Here is a 25,863-nt window from a genome sequence, read left to right as displayed (position 1 = left end):
CGATTCGGCCCTCCAGGGGACACTGGACGATGTCTGGAGACATTTGTGGCTGTCACAACTTGGGGGTGCCCCTGGCATGGCGTGGGTGGAGCCCAGAGATGCTGCTTAGCACCCCACAGAGCCCAGGACGACCCACCCCAGAGAAGGATCCCACCTCAAATGTCACCAATACCAAACCGGAGACCCCTGCATCCATTACCTGGGGAGAAATTTGAGTTCAATGCCTACGTTCATATTAATACTGGAATAAACTTTCCATGGAACAAGCATTCTAAACGAGGGGGACCCCCCAGCTCCTGGGATTCACCTCCTCTCTCCTTCCCCACTCAGGGTGAGGATTTCAATGTCTGCAGCCTCCTGGGACCTTCGTAGGGCAGAGGATCATGGGACACAGTCTCTTGAGGATTCACGGAATCCCCTAACCCAGGGAGTCTCAACTGGGGATAACTGGCCCCCGCAGGGGACATTTTTGGTGATGGCGACTGGGACGGTGCGGGGAGGCATGTGGCTGGTGGAGGCCAGCGATGCTGCTCAACCCCTACAGTGCACAGGACAGCCCCCCTCCCACTCCTCTGCCAGGAAGGACCCAACCCTAAATATCAGTGGCAAGGCTGAGAAACCCTTCTGTGGGTGAGGGGCCACTCCTCACGGGAATGTCAGTTCCACAGGGCAGGTCACATCTATCCTGGTCCCAACAGATCGCCTGAGCCCAGACCATGCCTGGTCCCCGACAAACATTTCAGGTTGAATGAACAAGCTACTGTCCTTTCTTGGACGCTGTCTGAAGTCAAAGGGGCCCCTTGTTTGGCTGGTGCCCAACTACCTTCTCAGACAAGCCAGGTCCCATGATGGGCATTTGCCCAAAGGCGTAAAGAAGAGAGGGCCAGCTGGGTACAGGGGCTCACGCCTGGAATCCCAGCACGTTGGGGGGCTGAGGTGGGCAGATCACCTGAGGTCAGGAGTTCTAGGCCAGCCTGGCCAACATAGTGAAACCCCATCTCTACTAAAAATACAAAAATTATCCGGGTGTGGTGGTGCAAGCCTGTAATCCCAGCTACTCAGGAGGCTGACACAGAAGAATTACTTGAACTCAGAAGGTGGAAGTTGCAGTGAGCTGAGATTGCGCTACTGCACTCAAGCCTGGGTGACACAGCGAGGTTCTGTCTCAAAAACAAAAGAAGAGAGGGAAGCACATGGGGACAGGACTGAGATTGTAAGGGAAGAGGTTAAGCATAAAGTTACCATGAAAAATCACTGGCTGCAATCTCACTCCAGTGGTGAAAAGTGTGGGCTCTGGTCTCAGAGAGAAGGGTTCAAATCCCAGCTCTGCCACTTCTGGGGAAGTCCCGAACCTCTCTGAGCTTCCACTTCCCCAGCAAGAACATGGTACCACAGTATCTACGCCTGGGGCCACAGAAGGAATTAAATGAGACTGCACACATACAGCTTTTAAAACAGTGTCTGATGTAGCACAAACTAAATGACAGCTAGCACTGTCAACTAAACAAGCTACTCAAAACCACAGGAAAGGGCAAGACTCAAACTAAAGTCCTTTCAAAGGCAGAATCCACACCATTTACTGACCAGGTCAGGCAGTATAGGGGGATACAGGCACCCCTCCACCAAATCCTGCCGAAATCAGCACTCTCCCCTTCTCTCCTCAAAGCCTTCAGAAAGCTCCTTCCAGGGGCAGCTAGAGGGGGACAGGGGTGGAAAGAAAAGCCTCCAGCAGGCACACAAAAAGCTGCAGCCACTGCCCTGCGGAGGACAACCACCCAGGCCCATAAAAATCCATTTCCTGACAATCTCCACGTTCTAGAGCAGGCAAAGGAATCCCACCAGCCCACACCCCAGCTTTCCTGGCTGCCAAACCCCAGCACAACTGACCTTCTAAAGGGTCCAGAGAGCCTCCATTCCAGCTGCAGGCGTGGGACACAGACCTTTATAGGAGAAATGTGTCATGAAGGTGGCAGGTTAATGGAAGCACCGGTCAGCCATTCAGCCTCCCCCACTCCGGAGCTGCAGACTGCCAGGCCCGATTCTACCTGGCTACATTTTCTGCAGCATCCTCTGCATGCCCTGGACAGAATCTGGGAGAAAAGCCATCCCACGGGCCCCGATTCCCCCGGGACCCAGCAGAGGAATGCAGGGATTGGTGCCTACAGTCCACACCTCCTGGGCTTTAGTCCCAGCTCCTCGAAAGCAGGTTGGTTCTTGCCGGGGAGGCAAGTGACTTCCTCCTGGGGCCCCTGGGGAAGACTAGGTGGGGGCCAAGGGAATAGACCGCTTTTGATGGCTCAGAGGAGGTGTGCACAGGGAAGTGTCAGGGCTGGCCTAAGGCTGTGTGGGAAGAAGGTGGACGGCTGGATAGGCCTGAGAAGGGAGGCTGAGAGAAGGGGAATGGACCCTGTAGGCTGGACCCTTGGAAGACAGCTACGCTAACCACTACACCACCAACGCCTCGGCAGGAAAAAGAGTCTCTGGATGTCCTTAATAAAGGGATCAAGTAGGGTTGAGGATCAGGACTGGGTCGGGGGAGACCAAGCCTTGGGGAGAAGGTTGGGGGAAGGAGTAAAGGGGTGAGGACAGGATGCAGGTCGAGGGGGGTGGCCTCTGTGCACACACAGCATTTGCATGGTGAGAGGGAGGAGATCGGGACCTCCAGAGCCTGCATGGAAGGGGAGAGGGTGTCAAGGTCTGCAGCAGCGAGGTCGTTCTTGGGTGCGGTCACCTCCGGAAGGGGTCAGAGCCTGGAGGCCTGGGCAGCAACGGGATGGGTGGGGAAGCCCGACAGGGAAAGGGAGAAACTGGGAGGTGGCCTGGCCAGCGCAGGAATCGGGAAGGGAAACAAGGTGGAAGGGGGCCTGGGGCGGAGGGGAAACGAGGCAGGGGGCTGGAGGGACCCGCAGACGGGTGCATGGAGGCCCCGGGGTGCGGGGACGCCAGGCGATGGCGAGGGCAGGGTCAGGGCCGAGGCGGGACCGGTCAATGGCGGGTTCAGGGTCGCGGCCGGGACGGGACGAGGTGCGCGAGCGCTACTCACCGGGACGTGGGGCGGCGGCCGGGCTGGGCAGGTCGTCCCGGGGCCAGCGGCGCCTCACGGTCGCGGCTCCATGCCCGGGACTGCGGCCCCGGAAGTGGCGGGCGCGGGGGACGACAGCGGCGGCGGACACCGGGGACCCGCCGGCTCAGGCACCTTTGACCCGGAAGTTGAGCGGCCCAGGCGGCGGCCTGGGATTGGACGCCACCAGGCACGTACCAAGGCGTCCGTGGCGCTTGGGGGGGAACCCCGCGGCCCGGCGCCGTTGGCCTAAGGTGCAGAACGCCCCATGAACGACATCTTCCGGTGGGGTAAAGAGAGACACCCCCGTGTGACTTGGTATCGTTCAGTCAAGCGCATGACCCTACTATTAAGGATATCCGGAGAAGCTGTTTGTTACCGTGGCGTTGGTGGTATAGTGGTTAGCATAGCTGCCTTCCAAGCAGTTGACCCGGGTTCGATTCCCGGCCAACGCAAAGCGTGCTGTTTTGCCACTTTGAAACTTTCATTTCACTTATTTTTGAGACCGAGTCTTGCACTGTCGCCCAGACTGGAGTGCAGTGGCGCGATCTCCGCTCACTGCAACCTCCACCTCCCAGGTTCAAGCGATTTTTCCTGCTGCAGCCTCCCAAGTAGCTGGGATTACAAACGTGCGTTACCACGCCCAGCTAATTTTTGTATTTTTAGTAGAGATGGGGTGGGGGGAGGGGCGGTTCACCATTTTGGCCAGGCTGGTCTCGAACTCCTGACCTCAGATGGTCCGCCCTCTTCGGCCTCCCAAAGCGCTGGAATTACAGGCGTGAGCCATCGCGCACGGAAAATTTTTTTAAATCCCATAAAAATTTCTAAAAGGCAGGAGGAAGGCGGAAGAGAAAGAATGGGATCACAATCCAGAACTTCTGTTTCGGTGTATTTCAAATAATATTACTTATCCGGTTAGGGAAAAGAGCTGATTTGTTTCCGCCCGGGATCGAACCGGGGACCTTTCGCGTGTGAGGCGAACGTGATGACCGCTACACTACAGAAACTGACAAGGGTTATGCTTCTTTGAACTCTCATATAGAGATGATGATGCAGAGCTAGTTACACTGTACCACTCCAAAGAAATACTGGCTGTGGTCAGCTAAAGCAATATCCATTCTTCCTGAATACCTGTTATTCCACTTGATACAGTAGAGATCCAAAGAAGGAAAATACGGAAGACAAAAAGAAATCCAATAAACACCCTTTCCAACACACACACACACACACACACACACACACACACGTTTATTACTTTATCATAAATCCACCTTGCATTAAAACAATGAAAGTCAAATGGCCCACAAAACCATCCGGGGTCAAATGAACCTTTTCTTGATTCATCTCATAGATAAAATCTATACTTCACATCACATTAGTTTCTGCAGATAGTCACCATTTTGCTTTAGATCAAACTACTTTTTCGTTTTGTTTTGTTTTTTAAGAGAGAGTCTCATTCTGTCCCCAGACTGGAGTGCAGTGGTACGTAGGATCATCCCTCCCTGCAGCCTCCACCTCCTGGGCTCAAGCGATCCTCCCACCTCAGCCTCCTGGGTAGCTTGGATCACAGGTGTGGACCACCACGCCTGGGTAAATTTTTTAAAATGCGTTTGGTAGAGACGGTGCCTTATAGCTGGGACTACAGGCATGTGCAATCACGCCCAGCTAAATTTTTTTTTTTTTTTTTTTTTTTTTTTGAGACGGAGTCTTGCTCTGTCGCCCAGGCTGGAGCGCAGTGGCCGGATCTCGGCTCACTGCAAGCTCCGCCTCCCAGGTCTACGCCATTCTCCTGCCTCAGCCTCCCAAGTAGCTGGGACTACAGGCGCCCGCCACCTCGCCCGGCTAGTTTTTTGTATTGTTTTTTGGTAGAGACGGGGTTTCAGCGTGTTAGCCAGGCTGGTCTCGATCTCCTGACCTCGTGATCCGCCCGTCTCGGCCTCCCAAAGTGCTGGGATTACAGGCTTGAGCCACCGCGCCCGGCCAATTTTGTATTTTTTTAATGGAGACTAGAGGGCCTACACTATGTGGCCCAGGCTGGTCTCCAACTCCTGACCTCAACGTGATTCGCCTGCCTGCAGCCTCCCAAAGTGCAGGGATTACAGGCATGAGCCACCGCGCCCGACCCCAGCTACGCTGTAAAAGAGCTTTCTGAAAAAGAAAAACTGCGTGCATGTGTTTACACGCTAAATGCAGGAAATTTAGGAGGGAAAACAAAAAACAAGCCAGATACAGAAGATAATTTAAATGTAATTAAAATGGCTTTTCATCTCACCACCCAGAGCGTATTACACGTTAAAGCAATCGGGTTTCTCTTTCTTGCCTTTCTCTCTCTCTTTTTTTTTTTTTTTCTTTTCTTTTCTTTTCTTTTTTTTTTTTTTTCTGAGACGAAGTCTGGCTCTGTCGCCCAGGCTGGAGTGCAGTGGCGCGATCTCGGCTCACTGCAAGCTCCGCCTCCCGGGTTCACGCCATTCTCCTGCCTCAGCCTCCCGAGTAGCTGGGACTACAGGCGCCTTCCACCATGCCTGGCTAATTTTTTGTATTTTTAGTAGAGACGGGGTTTCACCGTGTTAGCCAGGATGGTCTCGATCTCCCGACCTCGTGATCCGCCTGCCTCGGCCTCCCAAAGTGCTGAGATTACAGGCGTTAGCCACCGTGCCTAGCGTCCTTTCTCTCTTTCTTTCTCTCTTTTTCTTTACTTTTCTTTCTTTCTTTCTCTTTCTTTTTTCTATCTTTTTTTTTTTTTTTTTGAGATAGAGTTTGCTCCTGTTGCCCAGGCTGGAGTGCAGTGGCACAATCTCAGCTCACTACAACCTCCGCCTCCCGGGTTCAAGCGATTCTCCTGCCTCAGCCTACCAAGTACCTGGGATTACAGGCACCCGCCACCACGCCCACCTAATTTTCTATTTTAACTAAAGACGGGGTTTCGCCATGTTGGTGAGGCTGGTCTCGAACTCCTGACCTCAAGAGATCCGCCCGCCTCAGTCTCCCGGACTGCTGGGATTACAAGTGTGAGCCACCGCTCCCGGCCTCTTTATTTTCTTAAAGAGACAGTAGAAGGGGTAGGGAGATGAAGGCAAGAATTTAGGATCAGACTGTTGTAAAATTCCACACACCCCCACTCCTGCGGGACTGGGATTAGGATGAGGAGGTGCAAAAATTAAGGAGGTGCCAAAAAACTCAATAATCAAGATAAATAATATTTCAATACATTTTTTTTTCTTTCTCTCTCTCTGTGTTATCTAGGCTGGAGTACAGTGGCACAGTCTTGACTTACTGCAACCTCCACCTCCCAGGTTCAAGTTATTCTCGTGCCTCAGCCTCCCTAGTAGCTGGGATCACAGACATGAGCCACTTGCCAGGCTAATTTTTGTATTTTTCGTAGAGACGGGATTCCACCATATTGGCCAGGCTGGTCTTGAACTTCCGAGCTCAAGTGATCCGCCCGCCTTGGCCTCCGAAAGTGCTGGGATTACAGGTGTGAGCCACTGCGCCGAGCTCATGTTCCCTTTTAATAAGGACATCCATGATATTAGACTACAGCCCACCCTAATGATCTCATTTTAACTTCGTTGCCTTTGCAAAGACCTTATTTCTAAATAGGGTCATGTTCTTAGGTGTTCCGGGGGTTAGAATTCTGACTTACCTTTTGGGGGAGTGGGACACAAGAGAGGGATTAGCCATTGTTTGATGAATTGCAACTAATTAACCAATCCCCTATTGTCGGACTTTCAATTCTTCCCTCTTAACTAAGCAGCCAGGAAATCCTGGTTGCTACAATTTATCATAATGTTGCCTATTTACGTGTCTGTTTCTCCTTAGAGCAAAACCCACTGAATCTAATGAGATGTCCTCATTCTCCAGTTTCACTTTCTCTTCTCCAATTATTTTTTGTTTTGTTTTGAGACAGTCTCGCTCTGTCACCCAGGCTGGAGTGCAATGGGGCGATCTCGGCTCACTGCAACCTCTGCCTCCTGTGTTCAATGAATTCTGGTGCCTCAGCCTCCCGAGTAGCTGGGATTCCAGGCGTGCCACCATGCCCGGCTAATTTGTGTGTTTTTAGTAGAGATGGGTTTTTGCCATGTTGGCAAGGCAGGTCTCAAATTCATGACCTCAGGTGATCCACTGCCCTGGCCTCCCAAAGTACTGGGATTACAGGCATGAGCCACTGTCCCTGGCCTCCAGTTCTATTTTGAGCTAAGGTGACCATACAGCTGACTTTGGCTAGGATGGTCCCATCGTATGCCCCCACCCCTCAGTGCCCCCTTTCTTGCTCAAAAGTGTCTTGATTGACCAGGCATGGCGGCTCACGCCTGTAATCCCAACACTTTGGGAGGCCAAGGTCAGCGGATCACCTGAGGTCTGGAGTTTGAGACCTGCCTGACCAACAGGGCGAAAACCCATCTCTACAAAAATTGGCCCTGCATGGTGGTGTGTGCCTGTAATCCCAGCTATTTTGGAGGCTGAGGCTGGAGAATCTCTTGAACCCGGGAGGCAGAGGTTGCAGTGAGCCAAGATCACGCCATTGCACTCCAGCCTGGGCGACAGGGCGAGACACCATCTCAAAAAAAAAAAGTGTCCTAATTTTGACTATAAATTATAGGGTCACTCTGTCTTGAGCTTCAACATAGTCAGACTCCCGCATCCACCACTCCCCCAAAACTCTTCTCATTGATGACCCTTCTGCATCCGGTTCCAAGGTCGGTCTCTCCGTCCCAGTCCTCTCCATGGCATCTGATCCGCTTGATCCCTCCTGCCCCGGGGACCTCTGTCCTCAGACCATGCACTTCCCTCCCACCTGCCTGGGACATCCCTCCGTCTTCCCTCCTCTCCATTGCTGGCCAAGGGCTGGGTCCTCCAGCCTCCTCCCTCCTTCACCCACACCCCTCCCCAGCGGGCTCCAAACCTGGTCTACACCCAGCATTGCCCACAGTCCCGTCTCCAGCCCGAGTTTCCCTTGAAGTCCAGACTCTGTGTTCAGCAGCCCCTGATGTCTCCACGTGGGGGTCTCATGGGGTCTCACATTTATTGCAGTCACGTTGGTCCCAACTGGACCCCAAACCGTTCCTCCCATGTCCACCACCTAGGCTGAGGGCAGGTCCATCCTTCCAGGGACTCAGCCAGAACCTGGGAGTCACCCTGGGCCCCTACTCTCCCACCCATATCCAATCACTGAGCAAATTTGATTAACACAGCTTTCAAAATGCACCTAGATAGGCCAGGCGCAGTGGCTCACACCTGTAATCCCAGCACTATGGGAGGCCGAGGTGGGCAGATCACCTGAGGTCAGGAGCTCGAGACCAGCCTGACCAACATGGAGAAACCCCATCTCCACTAAAAATACATAGCTGGCCATGGTGGCACGTGCCTGTAATCCCAGCTACTCGGGAGGCTGACACAGGAGAACTGATTGAACTCAGGAGGCGGAGGTTGCGGTGAGCCAAGATTGCGCCATTGCACTCCAGACTGGGCAACAAGAGTGAAACTCTGTCTCAAAAAAACCCAAAAATGCACCTAGAACCTGATCACTGTTTTCCCACTCAGTGGCTGTTCCCTGGTCCAGCCTCCAGCATCGCTCACCTGGGCCAACAGTCATCCCTACCTGGACCCCAGTTCCCGCTCTCACCCTCCAGAGACTGTCTCCCCACCAGCAGCTACCAGAGGGTGCTTTTGAGCACCTGAGTCACGTCCCATCCCTCCTCTGCCCACAACCCTCCATGGCTCCTACCTCTCTCAGGGTCAAAGCCCAAGTCTTCTCCATGTCTCGCCAGGCCTGGCATGACCTGCCCCATCCCCTCCCTGCCCTCTCCTCTTCCCTTTCTCCCCCTTGCTCACTCTGCTCCTCCTCGCTGTTCCTCCAACACACCAGGTGCAGTCCTGCCACAGGGCCTTTGCACGGGCTATGCCCTCTGGTGGACCCAGGTATTTCCAAGGCTCACTCCATCTCTTCCTTCAAGGTTACCTCCTCAGAGGGCCCTTCCTGCCTGAGCCTGGCTAAGTGGTAGCCTGTCCTATCTGACCTTGGAACCCACAAACTTGGTTACCTATCATTTAAACATGTCCTTCCCGGCTGGTGCAGTGGCTCGCATCTGCAGTCCCAGTACTTTGGGAGACCGAGGGTGGCAGATAGCTTGAGGCCAGGAGTTCAAGACCAGCCTAACCAACACACTGAAACTCTGTCTCTACAAAAAAAAACAAAAAAAAAAAAAAAAAAAAAAAAAAAAATTGGCCGGGCATGGCGGTGCATGCCTGTAACCCCAGCTTCTTGGGAGGCTGAGGCAGAGAATCGCTTGAACCTGGGAGTGGGAGGTTGCAGTGAGCTGAGATCACACCAATACACTCCAGCCTGGGTGACAGAGCAAGACTCTGTCTCAAAAAAATAAAAATAGAGATGTGCTTCCAATGGCTTTTTAGTCTCTGAAATAATCACATTTGTAAATCTGTTTGCTAATTTCTCCTCCATTTCCCTAGCCAGGCTATGAGCTTCACTAACAGCATTTTTTGTTATTTGTTTTAGTCTATTTTGTTTCCTGTTGTGTCAGTAAGTCTCAGTAAACATTTGTTGAAATTATGAACAAATGCACAGCCAGAGGAGAGAAAAGGCCTGGGAGTTGGAGATGGTGATGGTAGGGGGCGAACCTGGGAGAACGCGTTACCTCCCCCAGAAACGCCACCAAGGCCTGAGAACTCACTAACCTGCCAAAAACCAACCAACCAACCAACCAAACCAAACACTCCTTTAAAACTGTCTCTTGGGGCCAGCCGCTGCAGCTCACGCCTATAATCCCAGCACTTTGGGAAGCCAAGGTGGGCGGATCACTTGAGGTGAGGAATTTGAAACCCACCTGGCCAACCTGGTAAAACCCCCTCGTCTATCAAAAATATGCAAATTAGTTACGCGTGGTGGCGCACGCCTGTAGTCCCAGCTACTTGGGAGGCTGAGGCAGGAGAACTGCTTGAACCGGGGAGGCGGAGGTTGCAGTGAGCCTAGATGGCGCCGCCCACACTGCAGCGTGGACTACAGTGTGAGACTCTGTCTCAAAATAAAATAAATCAAATAAAATGGTTTCTTGAGTCCTTCAAGCCCCCTCAGGGCAGCCAGCATGCTAGGTGACTCCTGGCAAGTTGCACCACTCCGAGTGCATATTTGCCTGCCTGAAGTCAGGTAGATGTTACAGGGGTGGCTATAACGTCACAGAGATGGCTTGCTTAAAAGGAGCAACAGGCCGGGCGCGGTGGCTCACGCCTGTAATCCCAGCACTTTGGGAGGCCGAGGCGGGTGGATCACCTGAGGTCGGGAGTTCAAGACCAGCCTGACCAACATGGAGAAACGCCGTCTCTACTAGAAATACAAAATTAGCCAGGGTGGTGGCGCATGCCTGTAATCCCAGCTACTCGGGAGGCTGAGGCAGGAGAATCGCTTGAACCCAGGAGGCGGAGGTTGCGGTGAGCTGAGATGGCGCCATTGCACTCCAGCCTGGGCAAAAAGAGCGAAACTCCGTCTCAAGAAAAAAAAAAGAAAAAAAAAGGAGCAATAGTGCAATAGTTCCATCTTTCCACTAGGTGTCAGCAGAAGCACAGCTGGCCTCACTCGGTGTCTCTCCACCCCTACCCCGCTAGCCGCCCCCACCCCACCACCCCATCCTCTCCATCTCCACTCCTGGCCCCAGACCTCAGCATCTCAAAGTCAGGCACTTCCCTCGCTCAGTACACACGTTTGTATTTGCAGACAAATTCCTGTCCCCAGGCAGGCCGTCGCAGCTGGCACGGTTGGTGGCCTGTCCTGCCTGGTGTCCGACCACACTAGGAAACTTCAGCAAGGACTGCAGAGAAGAGGAAAAAGGAATAAAAAAAAGCAAAGTACCTAGATCCTGGGTGCGGTGGCTCACGCCTGTAATCCTAACACTTTGGGAAGCTGAGGCGGGTGGATCGCTTGAAGTCAAGAGTTCGAGACCAGCCTGGCTAATACGGCGAAACCCTGTCTCCATTAAATTACAAAATTAGCTGGGTGTGGTGGCACGCGCCTATAGTCCCAGCTACTTGGGAGGCTGAGGCAGGAGAATCACTTGAACCTGGGAGGCTGAAGTTACAGTGAGCCAAGATCGTGCCACTGCACTCCAGCCTGGGTGACAAGAGTGAGACTCCATCTCAAAAAAGAAGGAAAGTACGTAGGGATTCAACGTTTCCAGCCAGGAAACGTTTCATACAAATGTTTATGTTCAAGAATAACTTTGCATGGAATAGTGGAAATCTGTGTTGAAAATTGTTCTAAGAAAATGTCACTTTTTGCCTGGGTATAGTGGCTTTGGGAAGCTGAGAAGGGAGGACCGCTTGAGCCCAGGAGTTCAAGACCAGCCTGCATAACATAGTGAGACCCCCGGCCGGGCGCGGTGGCTCAAGCCTGTAATCCCAGCACTTTGGGAGGCCGAGACGGGCGGATCACGAGGTCAGGAGATCGAGACCATCCTGGTTAATACAGTGAAACCTCGTCTCTACTAAAAAATACAAAAAAATAGCCGGGTGAGGTGGCGGGCGCCTGTAGTCCCAGCTATAGGGAGGCTGAGGCAGGAGAATGGCACAAACCCGGGAGACGGAGCTTGCAGTGAGCTGCGATCCGGCCACTGCACTCCAGCCTGGGTGAAAGCGCGAGACTCCCTCTCAAAAAAAAAAAAAAAAAAAAAAAAACATAGTGAGACCCCCATCTCAGCAAAAAAAAAAAAAAAAAAAAAAAAACTTAGCAGGACACGGTGGTGGTAAGTGTCTATAGTTCCCGCTACACAGGAGGCTTAGGCGGGAGGATTGAGTCTGGGAGTTTGAGGCTGAAATGAGCCGTAAGTGTACCACTGCTTTCCAGCCTGGGCAACAGAGTTAGATCCTATAGAAGGAAAGAAAGAAAAAGAGAAGGAGAGAGAGAGAGAGAAAGGGAAAGAAAGGGAGAGAAAGGGAAAGAAAGAGAGAGAGAGAAAGAAAGAGAGAGAAAGAGAAAGAGAGAAAGGGAAAGAAAGGGAGAGAGAAGGCCGGGCGCAATGGCTCACGCCTGTAATCCCAGCACTTTAGGAGGCCAAGACGGGCGGATCACAAGGTCAGGAGATCGAGACCATCCTAACTAACATGGTGAAACCCCGTCTCTACTAAAAATACAAAAAATTAGCCGAGCGTGGTGGCAGGCGCCTGTAGTCCCAGCTACTTGGGAGGCTGAGGCAGGAGAATGGTGTGAACCTGGGAGGCGGAGCTTGCAGTAAGCCAAGATCAGGCCACTGCACTGCAGTCTGGGCAACAGAGCGAGACTCCGTCTCAAAAAAAAAAAAAAAATAGAGAGAAAGGGAAAGAAAGAGAGAGAAAGGGAAAGAGAGGGAGAGGAAGGAAGGAAGGAAGGAAAGAATGGTCACACTTTAAACTCATTTAGTTCCCCCAACAACCCCATTATACAGGGGCTATCCAGAATCATCCTTGCCCTTTGAATGGGTGAGAAGACGGAGGGACAGGGAGGTTTATTTAACCTGCTTAAGGAGTGACAGAGAGGTTAAGTAACTCACCAAAGGTCACCCACATCACCAGTAGCAGAACTGGGATTCAAAGCCAAGTGGTCTGGCTCCAAAGTCCATGGTACGAGATGAGACTGCATTCAATGTAGATGAATTTCAAGGTAATCAAAGTAATTAAAAATAAAATAAGATATAGGCCGGGTGCGGTGGCTCAAGCCTGTAATCCCAGCACTTTGGGAGGCCAAGACAGGCGGATCACGAGGTCAGGAGATTAAGACCATCCTGGTTAACACGGTGAAACCCCGTCTCTACTAAAAAATACAAAAAAAAAAAAAAAAAAAAAAAAAAACTAGCCGGGCAAGGTGGCGGGCGCCTGTAGTCCCAGCTACTCAGGAGGCTGAGGCAGGAGAATGGTGTAAACCCGGAAGGTGGAGCTTGCAGTGAGCTGAGATCCAGCCATTGCACTCCAGCCTGGGTGACAGAGCGAGACTCCATCTCAAAAAATAAAATAAAATAAAAAAGTAAGACATAATAAAAGACCATTGAATTGAACCAGCCAGTAGAAGAACCAGCCTGGACCTTAAAGTGTCATGGGGCTGGGCACGGTGGCTCATACCTGTAATCCTGGTACTTTGGGAGGCTGAGGAGGGAGGATCGCTTGAGGCCAGGAGTTTAAGACCAGCCTGGGCAACAGGGTAAGACCCTGTCACTACCAAAAATACAAAAATTAGCCGGGCATCGGGGTATGTACCTGTAGTCCCAGCTACTCAGGAGGCTGAGGTGGGAGGACCGCTTAAGTCCAGGCGGCCGAGACTGCAGTGAGCTGTGATTGCACACTACTGCACTCCAGCCTGGGTGACAGAGTGAGACCCTATCTCAAAAAAATAAAGTGAGGGACTAGTTGCCCGTCATTGGTGGCTCACACCTGTAATCCCAGCACTTTGGGAGGCTGAGGCAGGCGGATCACCTGAGGCCAAGAGTTCAAGACCAGCCTGGTCAACATGGTGAAACTCCATCTCTAAATACAAAAATTAGGCGGACGTGGTAGCGCACGCCTGTAGTCCCAGCTACTCAGGAGGCTGAGGTAGGAGAATCGCTTGAACCTGGGACGTGGAGGTTGCAGTGAGCCAAGATCACACCACTGCACTCCAGCCTGGGTAACAGAGCGAGATGCTGTCTCAAAAATAAATAAATAAATAAATAAATAAATAAATAAATAAATGAAACAAAGAAAGAGAGAGAGAAACAGAGAGAGAGAGAGAGAAAGAGAACGAAAGGGAGGAGAGAGGGAGAGAAAGAAATAGAGAGAAAGAGAGTGATTCCAGAAACCATCTCACTCACTTCTCCACCTCCCTGACCCCTTCAACAGTAGTGTTTCAACTGAGTGGAATGTTTGCCTTTGGGAAAAAAAAACAACTTTTAAATTAAATTAGCCGGGCAAGGTGGCTCACACCTGTAATCCCAGCACTTTGGGAGGCCAAGGCGGGCGGATCACCTGAGGTTGGGAGTTCAAGACCAGCCTGACCAACATGGAGAAAGCCCGTCTCTACTAAAAACACAAAATTAGCTGGGCCTGGTGGTGCACGCCTGTAATTCCAGCTACTCAGGAGGCTGAGGCAGGAGAATCACTTGAACCCAGGAGGTGGAGGTTGCAGTGAGCCAAGATCGCACCATTGCACTCCAGCCTGGGCAACAAGAGCAAAACTCCGTCTCAAAAAAAAAAAAAAAAATTAAATATTTATATTTCTTCCCTCCGCATTATAGCTACAATAATCTCATTTATTCTCAATGCCACAGTGGCAATTCTTCAATGGATCAGCCAGGGAGGTCTGAAGTACCTGGGAACCCTTTATTGTACGACATCTTTGCAATTTTCATTGATTTCTGAAATGATGCCTTTTGTCTGCAGCCCCTGCCAACACAGTCCCCTAAGATTACTGCCATTTGAGGGTCTTTAAATCTATCATTAATGGCATTATAACAACTACACTTAACAGCAGATGACATTTCTCAAAGCCCCCCAAGCACTAAAGAATTTAATCTGGCCAGGCACGGTGGCTCACGCCTGTAATCCCAGCATTTTGGGAGGCTGAAGCAGGCGGATCATGAGGTCAGGAGATCAAGACCATCCTGGCTAACACGGTGAAACCCCGTCTCTACTGAAAATACAAAAATTAACCGGGTGTGGTGGCGAGCACCTGTAGTCCCAGCTACTCAGGAGGCTGAGGCAGGAGAATGGCGTGAACCCAGGAGGCAGAGCTTGCAGTGAGCTGAGATCGCGCCACTGCACTCCAGCCTAGGTGACAGAGCAAGACTCCGTCTCAAAAAAGAAAAATTGGCGGGTGCAGTGGCCAGTGCCTGTAATCCCAGCTACTCGGGAAGCCAAGGCAGGAGAATCGCTTGAACCCAGGAGGCAGAGGTTGCGGTGATCTGAGATCATGCTACTGCTCTCCAGCCTGGGCGACAGAGCTAGACTCTATCTATGGTGAAGTGGGCTTGTTATTTTTGTCATGGGGATGAAAGCAGCAGAGACTTTAGAAGCTGAAGGGGCATGAAAGGAGGCTGGGATTTTCCTCCCTCCCTCCCTCCTTCTCTCCTTCCTTCTCTCTGTACCTCTCACCAGCCTGCAGTTCAAGCCCACTTCACATCGTTCAGGGATATTCTTAGCTCTGCAAAATCAAACAGCCACCCACCTGAAGGCTACATGGAGGGAGAGATGGGACATGGAAGGTGGAGGTACATGAAGATGCTCTCCTATCCCCCTGTGTCTATCCCCCACCAACACACAGACAGAGAATCTGCTGGAATTTCCCCTGCACTGGATCTCTCTCTTGGGTGGGGTGAACTCACCTGGACAGCGACGTGAGATCCCTCTACAAAAAGTATAAAGATTAGCTGGGTATGGTGGTGTGTGCCTGGCAGGGTTCAATGCTATGCCCATTTCCTAGAAGGCAAAACTGAGACTCAGAGGGCAGGGCTGTTCTATTCTTTCCTTCCTTCCCCTGGCTGGGGGAAGGGAGGGCTCCCCAGAGGAGAGGGGAGCTGGGTGGCAGGGGTGGGAGTGGGAGAGATAGCTGATTAGGGGTCGTTTATTAGCTGTAATTGCTGTCTCCTGGGCTGAATTAAACGAAATTACAGCCCCTGGCCCTTCAGAACGATGAGCTCTCCGCATTGTCTGTGAAAGCAATCCAACGGCAGAGGGGAGTGGAGAGGGGGATGGGGTGGTGCCTCTTGACAATAGAGCCCCCGAATTAGCCAGGCAGGGAGGCGGGGAAGCTGCAGCCTGACCTCCCCCCACCGTAAAGGGCTGTCAGAGTCTCAATGAATTCAGTTCCACAAAGGCTAATTAAAGATAACAGGGGGCCCAGTGGGCTGGGACAGGGGATGAGAGGAGAGGGGGGAGGGGGACCACGTGAACCAGGGTAGGGTGGTGCCAGCTAGGGGTGCCCAGGTCTACAGAGATCTGTGTGGAGAGACATGCTGTGGGGGCATCGTGGACCCCCCAAATATCAAAGGCAGTGGGGTTCTATTCCTCCTCACACCTGCCACCTGCCCCCCATGCCTAAGTAGAAAGATGGGGTTGCTCTGGAAGAGCAAGAGCGCCCCCCAGGAGAAGAAGAGAGTGGGACCCACCCAGCAAGCACTCCTCCTACCCCTCCCGTGGCCTTTGGCTGGTGCTCCTTGGTCAACAAGCATCAGCTGTTCTGTCCCTCTCTTAGCCACTGCTCTCGGGGGCCACTTCCAGCAGCATCCTGAGGGAGGGCCAGCCACGCCTCTTGGAAGTCCTCCAGGATTGCCTAAGGCCTCACCACGGAGATTCTCCAATTCCCAGGCACCCTCCCTTCCCAATCTCCTCTCTAACCCCATCCCCATCTTCCAGGAACTCCCCCTCCTCTTTGAGCCCCACCTCCAGACCTCCTCCCTTTCTTATCCCTCCCTCCCTCCCTCCCTTCCTTCCTTCCTTCCTTCCTTCCTTCCTTCCTTCCTTCCTTCCTTCCTTCCTTCCTTCCTTCCTTCTTCCTTCCTTCCTTCCTTCCTTTCTTTCCTTTCTTTCCTTTCTTTTGAGACGAAGTCCCACTCTGTCTCCGGGCTGATGTGCAGTGGTACGGTTTTGGCTCACTGCAACCTCTGCCTACCGGGTTCAAGTGATTCTCCTACCTCAGCCTCCTGAGTAGCTGCAATTACAGGCACCTGCCACCACCACCACACCTGGCTAATTTTTACATTTTTAGTACAGAAGACGGTTTCACAATGTTGGCCAGGCTGGTCTCAAACTCCTGACCTCAAGTGATCCACCTGCCTCGGCCTCCCAAGGTGCTGGGATTACAGGCATGAGCCACCGTGCCCAGCATGCCCAGATAATTTTTAAACTTTTAGTAGAGACTGGCCGGGCACGGTGGCTCACGCCTGTAATCCCAGCACTTTGGGAGGCCGAGATGGGTGGATCGCGAGGTCAGGAGATCGAGACCATCTGGCTAACACGGTGAAACCCCGTCTCTACTAAAAATACAAAAAATTAGCCAGGCGTGGTGGCGGGCGCCTGTAGTCCCAGCTACTCGGGAGGCTGAGGCAGGAGAATGGCGTGAACCCGGGAGGTAGAGCTTGCACTGAGCCAAGATCGCGCCACTGCACTCCAGCCTGGGCGACAGAGTGAGACTCTGTCTCAAAAATAAATAAATAAATAAATAAATAAATTTTTAGTAGCGACTGGTGTCTCACTTTGTTGCCCAGGCTGAGCTAGAACTCCTGGCCTCAAGCAATCCTCCTGCCTCACCTCTCAAAGCATGGGGATTACAGGCATGAGCCATCTTGCCTGGCCCGTTTAACATTTTTAAAACACATTTTTAACTGTCATCCTTACCATTGACAATCACTAGAAATTAGCAGCCACTCGTAATTCCACTCCCCACTGGAAACTTTTTGTTGGAAATCCTTTTAGATTAGAAAAAGAAAAGAGAAGAAAAGTGTGTTGCATCTCTGTGTGTGGGATGTTCGAGTCCTGATTTGAATGAATGAACCAATTTTATAAAAAATGTCTATGGGCCCTGTCAGGCTATTTGATCCTATTAGAGGATTACTGCAAATGTGGTGATGATATTGGGATTACATATTTGTAGAAGAGTCCTTCTCTGGGCCAGGTGCGGTGGCTCATGCCTGTAATCCCACCACTTTGGGAGGCCGAGGCAGGAGGATCACTTGAGGTCAGAAATTCGAGACCAGGCTGGCCATCATGGTGAAACTCAATAATTTTTTTTTTTTTTTTTTGAGACAGAGATTAACTCTTGTTGCCCAGGCTGGAATGCAATGACTCGATCTCGACTCACTGCAACCTCCGCCTCCTGGGTTCAAGGGATTCTCTTGCCTCAGCCTCCCGAGTAGCTGGGATGACAGGCATGCGCCACCACGCCCGGCTAATTTTGTATTTTTAAGAGAGATGGGCTTTCACCATGTTGGCCAGGCTGGTCTTGAACTCCTGACCTCAAATGATCCACCCATCTCGGCTTCCCAAAGTGCTGGGATTACAGGCGTGAGCCACTGCACCCGGCCATGAAACCCCATTTCTACTAAAAATACAAAAATTAGCTGGGCATGGTGGTACGCGCCTGCAATTCCAGCTACTCAGGAGGCTGAGGCAGGAGAATCACTTGAACCCAGGAGGCAGAGGTTGCAGTGAGCCGAGATTGCGACACTGCACTCCAGCCTGGGTGATAGAGCAAGATCTGCCCCCCCCCCCAAAAAAAATAGCTGGGCATACAGGTGGCCTATGCCTGTAGTCTTAGCTACTCAGGAGGCTGAGGCAGGAGAATCACTTGAACCCAGGAGGCAGAGGTTGCAGTGAGCCGAGGTCACACCACTGCACTCTAGCCTGGGTGACAGAGTGAGACTCCATCACAAACAAACAAACAAACAAACAAAACCTCTGAACCCCAAAGCTTGGTGGAGCTTCCTGATTGGTGAACATACTGATGTTCTTTTAGGAGAAGGGGCACACCCTAATGCCACAAGAAGAGGACATGGGGCCGGGCACGGTGGCTCACACCTATAATCCCAGCACTTTGGGAGGCTGAGGCGGGAGGATCACTTGAGCTCAGGTGTTCAAGACCAGCCTGACCAACATGGCGAAACCCTGTCTCTACTAAAAATACAAAAATTAGCTAGGTGTGATGGCGGGCGCCTGTAGTCCAAGCTACTCTGGAGGCTGAGGCAGGAGAACCCCTTGAACCTGTGAGGCGGAGGCTGCTATGAGTCAAAATCACGCCTCTGCACTCCAGCCTGGGCAACAGAGAGAGACTCCATCTCAAAAAAGTAAAAATAATAATAATAAAAAGGCATAGAAGCTCTTCTGGGGACCCTCTCAGATTTTGTCCTGTGTGTCTCTTTGTTTGGCTTTCTGACTTGTTTTCTCACTTTTTAAAATGATTTTAGAGACATGATCTCACTCTGTTGCCCAGGCTGGAGTGAAGTGGTGAGATCATAACTCACTCTAGTCTTGACCTCCTGGGCTCAAGAGATCCTCCTGCCTCACACTCCTGAGTAGCTGCGGCTACAGGTGCATGCTACCATCGCTGGCTAATGTTTTTATTTTATTTTATTTTTTTGAGATGGAGTCTCGCTCTGTTGCCCAGGCTGGAGTGCAGTGGCTGGATCTCAGCTCACTGCAAGCTCCGCCTCCCGGGTTTACACCATTCTCCTGCCTCAGCCTCCCGAGTAGCTGGGACTACAGGCGCCCGCCACCTCGCCTGGCTAGTTTTTTTGTGTTTTTTAGTAGAGACGGGGTTTCACCGTGTTCGCCAGGATGGCCTCGATCTCCTGACCTCGTGATCCATGCGTCTTGGCCTCCCAAAGTGCTGGGATTACAGGCTTGAGCCACCGCGCCCGGCCAATTTTTTTATTTTTTGCAGAGATGGGGTCTCACTATGTTGCCCAGGGTGGTCTTGAACTCCTGAGCTCAAGGTATCTTCATTTTTCAGCCTCCCAAAGTGCTAGGATTGCAGGCGGGAACCACTGTGCCTGGCCTCTGACTTGAGGAGTTTTTTATTTGTTTTTTGTTTTTGAGACAGAGTCTCACTCTGTCACCCGGGCTGGAGTGCAGTGGTGCGATCTCGGCTCACTGCAACCTCCGCCTCCCAGGTTCAAGTGATTCTCCTGCCTCAGCCTCCTGAGTAGCTGGGATTACAGGCACGTGCCACCACGCCCAGCTAATTTTTTGTATTTTTAGAAGAGACAGGGTTTCACCGTGTTAGCCAGAATGGTCTCAATCTCCTGACCTTGTGATCTGCCCGCATCGGCCTCCCAAAGTGCTGGGGTTACAGGCATGAGCCACCGTGCCCGGCCTGACTTGTGTTTTGAATTAGAAAAATCCTTTCTGAGACAGGGTCTTACTCTGTTGCCCAAGCTGGAGTGCAGTGATGCAATCATGGTTCACTGCAGCCTCAACCTCCCAGGTTCAAGTGATCCTCCTGCCTCAACCTCCCAAGTACCTGGGACTACAGGTGCCCATTACCACAGACAGCTAAGTTTCTTTTTTCTTTTTCTTGTTTTTTGAGACGGAGTCCCACTTTGTCACCCAGGCTGGAGTGCAGTGGTGCAATCTCAGCTCACTGCAAACTCTGCCTCCCGGGTTCACGCCATTCTCCTGCCTCAGCCTCCCGAGTAGCTGGGACTACAGGCACCTGCCACCACGCCCGGCTAATTTTTTGTATTTTTAGTAGAGACTGGGTTTCACCATGTTAGCCAGGATGGTCTCGATCTCCTCACCTTGAGATCCTCCTGCCTCAACCTCCCAAAGTGCTGGGATTACAGGCGTGAGCCACCGCGCCTGGCCAGTTTCATATTTTTTTAAGAGGCGGAGTTTCGCTACATTGCCCAGGCTGGTCTCAAATTCCTGAGTTCAGTCCTCCTGCCTCGGCCTCCCAAAGTCCTGGGATTACAGGCATGACCCATTGCTCCTGGTGACGATGACAGTCTTGTTAGGGACTATGCCCATAACTTGGGTCTGCCATAACCCCAGGAGGTTAATGTCAGAATTGCATTGTAGAGCCTGGGCAATGTGGCAAAATTCTGTCTTTAGAAAACATCAAAAAATTGGCCGGGCACAGGGGCTCATGCCTGTAACACCAACACTCTGAGAGGCCGAGGTGGACAGATCACCTGAGGGCACGAGTTTGAGACCAGCCTGGCCAACATGGTGAAACCCCGTCTCTACTAAATATACAAAAATTAGCCGGGTGTGGTGGTAAGCATCTGTAGTTCCAGCTACTCTGGAGGCTGATTCAGGAGAATCGCTTGAACCTGAGAGGTAGAGGTTGCAGTGAGCCAAGACCATGCCATTGTGCTCCAGCTTGGGCAACAGAGCAAGACTCTGTCTCAAAAATAAATAAATAAGTAAATAAAATAAAAAAGGAAAAGAAAAGAATGTATTTTATCCCCCAGGCTGGAGTGCAGTGGCGTGATCTCAGCTCACTGCAACCTCCCCCTCCGAGTTCAAGTCATTCTCCTGCCTCAGCCTCCAGAGTAGCTGGGATTACAGACACCCACCACCATGCCCGGCTAATTTTTTTTTTTTTTTTTGAGACGGAGTCTTGCTCTGCCGCCCAGGCTGGAGTGCAGTGGCCGGATCTCAGCTCACTGCAAGCTCCGCCTCCCGGGTTCCCGCCATTCTCCTGTCTCAGCCTCCCGAGTAGCTGGGACTACAGGCGCCGCCACCTCGCCCGGCTGGTGTTTTGTATTTTTTAGTAGAGACGGGGTTTCACTGTGTTAGCCAGGATGGTCTCGATCTCCTGACCTCGTGATCCGCCCGTCTCGGCCTCCCAAAGTGCTGGGATTACAGGCTTGAGCCACCGCGCCCGGCCGATGCCCGGCTAATTTTTGTATTGTTAGTAGAGACAGGGTTTCGCCACGTTGGCCAGGCTGATCAAGAATATATTCCATTTGTTATATATTATATATAACATATATACTATGTAGAATATTAGCTATTCTATAATGTATAGTAATATGTATCTAGTGTCTATCATATAATACATATATATCCACACCAAGAGTGTATCTTGGGCTGAGCGCAGTGGCTCGTGCCCTTAATCCCAGCACTTTGGGAGGCCGAGGTGGGCGGATCATGAGGTCAGGAGATCGAGACCATCCTGGCTAACACGGTGAAACCCCGTCTCTACTAAAAAATATATAAAAAATTAGCTGGGTGTGGTGGCGGGCGCCTGTAGTCCCAGCTACTTGGGAGGCTGAGGCAGGAGAATGGCGTGAGCTTGGGAAGCGGAGCTTGCAGTGAGCAGAGATCATGACACTGCACTCCAGCCTGGGCGACAGAGTGAGACTCCGTCTCAAAAAAAAAAAAAAAAAAAAAAAGAGAGTGTATCTTTTATTTTTTATTTTTGTGACAGGGTCTTGCTCTGTTGCCCAGGCTAGATTGCAGTGGCACAATCATAGCTCACTACAACCTTGACCTCCTGAGCTCACACCATCCTCCTGCCTCAGCCTCCTGAGTAACTGGGACCGCAGGTGTAGGCCACCACACCAGGCTAATTTTTATATATTTTGTAGAGACAGAGTCTTGCTGTGTTGCCCAGGCTGGCCTTGAACTCCTGGGCTCAAGCAATCTGCCTCCCTTGGCCTCCCAAAGGGCTGGGATGACAGGCGTGAGCCACCACGCCGGGCCTCTGTGTGCCTCTGTGTTGTGTGTGAAGCCCGGTTTGCTGGAATGTTCTGGAGTTACAACTGTTCCAGCCTGACCGTGTGTGGGAGTGGGAGCTTGTATTATGATCTGCGCCTCTGTGACTGTGTTTCATGGCTACATCAGTGTGCATGTGGAAGCATGTGTGTGGGTGTGTTCGTGGGCATGTGAAGGTCCGTCTGTGTCCCGTGTATGGTTGTACTTGTAACCCTGTGTGTGTGTCTGTGTGTGTGTGGACCCGTGACCATCTGAAAGTGTTCAGCCGAGCTTGTGGCTGGGGTGTGTCGGATCTCTGTGCTCTGAATCCTGTCCTGAGGCTGTTGCACGTGGCCTTGGGAGTCCTCCAGAGAGACAGTCATGCTCCACGGCCACGTGTGTGTGTGTGTGTGTGTGTGTGTGTGTGTGTGTGTGACTCTGGGCACATGCCCGTGTGACCCTGCAGGGCTGTGTCCAGGGGACCTAGGGGGACAGGAGAGAGCTTGGGGGCTGTCTGAGCAGTAGGGGGTGTTTGTGATTTTCAGTGTGTGTGGCCGTAGGGTGACTCCAAGTGGCAGGTGCATGTGCATTTCGAAGAAGCCCCTGGGGTCCAGCCTCCCCCAGCCCCCAGCCAGCCCAGCGCATGTTCCCAGGACACACCCAGGCCTGAAGAGCTCATAAGTGGAGATGAGCCCCCGCCAGCCTTGCAGTCCTCCATTCCCTCTCCTCCTCTCCTTTCCTCCCTCTTTCTCCCCCCCTCTCCTTCCCCTTTCTCCCCTCCTCTCCCCCTTGGTCCCTTCTCCCTGCCGAGTACATGGGGAGAAGCAGCCTCTGCCATCAGCTGGAACAGGCTTAAGTGGCCCATTTCCTGGGAGGCTGGGCGGCCTCACCAGCCATTAGGGTAATGAGCCACATGCTGTCCCCCATCCAGCACCCTGGTAACCAAGGAGGGGGGCATCGCTGCCTCCGCAGGGCTATGTTTTCCTCCTCCTGGCAAGGATAGGGATGGGGAGCGGGCAGGGAGGGCCCTGCAGACACAGACCAAGGCCAGAGGGGAGGGGTACAGCAGAGATTCACATACAGGTCGGTTGGAGGCAGGAAGGGAACAAGGGACAGAGAGGAGAGGGAGAGACAGAGCCAGAGATAGACTGAGAGCTAAAAGGGGGTGGAGACAGAGGTAGACAGACCAATGGCCAGGCAAGCAGGAAGACAGGGAAAAGATGTTTGGAGGGTGAGGGAGAGAAACGGGCAGAGAGACAGACAGGAAAAGAACCAGACAGGTGCAGACTCACTGATCACCAGGGAGATGGCCAGGGACAACCGAGGCAGGGAGAGAGACAGGGAGGTGGCAGGGGCAGGCAGGAGGGAGACAGAGACAGAGAGAGAATCCAAAAGAGAGACAGAGAGAGAGATAAAAAAGAGACAGAGGTATGGTGACTCATGTCTACAATCCCACACTTTGGGAGGCCAAGGAGGATGGACCATTTGAGCCTAGGAGTTTGAGACCAGCCTGGGCAACACAGGGAGACCCTGCTTCTACAAAAAATTTTAAAAAGTAGTCAGGGCCGGGCATGGTGGCTCACACCTGTAGTCCCAGCACCTTGGGAGGCCAAGGCAGGAGGATTACCTGAGATCGGGAGTTTGAGACCAGCCTGGCCAACATGGTGAAACCCTGTCTCTACTAAAAACACAAAAAGTAGCCGGGCATGGTGGTGCGTGCCTGTAATCCCACCTACTTGGGAGGCTGAGGCAGGAGAATTGTTTGAATCTGGGAGGCAGAGGTTGCAGTGAGCCGAGATCACACCACTGCACTCCAGCCTGTGCGACAGAGCGAGACTCCATCTCAAAAAAACAAAGCAGTCAGGCGTGGTGGTGCGCGCCTGTAGTCCCAGCTACTCGGGAGGCTGAGGCTGTAGGATTGCTGGAGTCTGAGAGTTTGAGGCTGCAGTGAGCTGTGATAACACCACTGCACTCCAGTCCTAAACGCAGCCTTCCCTAACGGATACATCTTTGGTTTCTGCGATCTCACTGTTTCTACCACAAACAAGCAGAGATTTTGCATCATCTGATACAATATGCTATATCATGACTGTAGGTATATCTACATCTGGGAGAATTGGGGTAATTTTTGTGCCCCAGCACTCTGTCTAGATCAGCCACTAGGTACCCTCCACCCAGAAATTCAGAGTGTGAGTTAAGGGCTTGACAGAGTCATGATCCGGCTAGGTACAGTGGCTCACACCTGTAATCCCAGCATTTGGGAGGCTGAGGTGGGCAGATCACCTGAGGTCAAGCATTCAAGACCAGCCTGCAGCCAGGTGCGGTGGCTCATGCCTATAATCTCAGCACTTTGGGAGGCCGAGGCAGGTGGATCATGGGGTCAAGAGATCACAACCATCCTGGCCAACATGGTGAAACCCTGTGTCTACTAAAAATACAAAAAAAAAAAAAAAAAATTAGCTGGGCGTGGTGGTGCATGCCTGTAGTCCCAGCTACTCAGGAGGCTGAGGCAGAAGAATCACTTGAACCCAGGAGGCGGAGGTTGTAGTGAGCCGAGATCACACCACTGCACTTCAGCCTGGCGACAGAGCGAGACTCTGTCTCAAAAAAAAAAAAAAGGTCGGGCGTGGTGGCTCACGTCTATAATCCCAGCACTTTGGGAGGCCGAGGCAGGCAGATCACGAGGTCAGGAGATCGAGACCATCCTAACTCGTTGAAACCCCGTCTCTACAAAAAATTAGCCGGGTGTGATGGTGGGTGCCTGAAGTCCCAGCTACTCAGGAGGCTGAGGCAGGAGAATGGCGTGAACCCAGGAGGTGGAGCTTGCAGTGAACCGAGACCGTGTCACTGAACTCCAGCCTGGGCGACAGAGCGAGACTCCGTCTCAAAAAAAAAGAAAAAAAAAGAAAAGAAAAAGAAACCAGCCTGGCCAGCATCGTGAAACCCCATCTCTACTAAAAATACAAAAATCAGCTGGGCGTGGTGGCAGGCGCCTGTAATCTCAGCTACTTGGGAGGCTAAGACAGGACAATTGCTTGAACCCAGGAGGCGGAGGTTGCAGTGAACCAAGGTCGTGCCACTGCTCTCCAGCCTAGGCAACAAAAGCAGGACTCTGAAAGAAAAGAAGAAGAAAAAAAAAAAGAGTCACGGTCCATGTTACAGTGGGTCTGGTATGTTTATACGTCAGCACAGCAAAGCCACACTGTGACCGACATATTTGGATACAAATGCCATCCTCCTTGCAGGGAAGTACAACATTGCACCCCTCCTTTTCTCTCCAACCCTTCTCACAGCTTGGTCTTCCCAGGCCCAGTGACATCTCAAGGCTCTGTCTCTCGACGATCTCGCAGATGACTCATTTTTTTGTTCCTGTTCTAGCAGCAATCCTGCACACAGAGAAATAGCCTCCCATTCCCTCCCACGCCTGTCCCTCCTCTCTGCCCTCACTCCAGCCTCCTGATTTCAGTTTTCTTTGGATATATTCCCAGAAGTGAGACTGCCGGATCATATGGTAATTACAGTTTTAACTTCTTGAGGGAGAAATCTCCTTACCATTTCCCATAATGGCTATCACAATTTCCATTTCACCAACAGAGCAAAAGTGTTCCCTTTTCTCCACATCCTCACCAATGTTTGTGATGTCTTGTCTTTTTGATAAT

General features: G+C 52.0%; 1 protein-coding gene and 2 non-coding genes across 6 annotated transcripts in view; 1 reads left to right on the top strand and 2 right to left on the bottom strand.

Moving 5' to 3' along the window:
• The window catches only part of DPP9 (dipeptidyl peptidase 9), a 50,518-nt gene extending 47,306 nt beyond the window's left edge, over nucleotides 1–3,212 (bottom strand). For 3 of the 4 annotated variants that reach the window (XR_005239074.2, XM_037994536.2, XM_037994535.2), the window contains exons 1-2: nucleotides 3,044–3,212; nucleotides 1,888–1,940 (exon numbers count right to left, since the gene is read on the bottom strand). The gene's annotated coding sequence lies outside the window, so the exon portion shown is untranslated. Of the gene's footprint in view, nucleotides 1–1,584; nucleotides 1,658–1,887; nucleotides 1,941–3,043 lie in introns of those variants that run through there. The other variant, XM_073017079.1, reaches the window with a different exon arrangement.
• Nucleotides 3,213–3,444: 232 nt separating this feature from the next.
• TRNAG-UCC (transfer RNA glycine (anticodon UCC)) lies at nucleotides 3,445–3,516 on the top strand. The gene has a single exon. It is a non-coding gene; the product is annotated as a tRNA-Gly (tRNA).
• A 479-nt stretch (nucleotides 3,517–3,995) lies between these two features.
• On the bottom strand, nucleotides 3,996–4,068 carry TRNAV-CAC (transfer RNA valine (anticodon CAC)). Its single transcript has one exon. It is a non-coding gene; the product is annotated as a tRNA-Val (tRNA).
• Between the last annotated feature and the right edge of the window lie 21,795 nt (nucleotides 4,069–25,863).

Source organism: Chlorocebus sabaeus, chromosome 6 (assembly GCF_047675955.1).
Source record: "Chlorocebus sabaeus isolate Y175 chromosome 6, mChlSab1.0.hap1, whole genome shotgun sequence".
Classification (NCBI taxonomy): Eukaryota; Metazoa; Chordata; class Mammalia; order Primates; family Cercopithecidae; genus Chlorocebus; species Chlorocebus sabaeus.
This window is presented reverse-complemented; position numbering and strand designations above follow the sequence as displayed.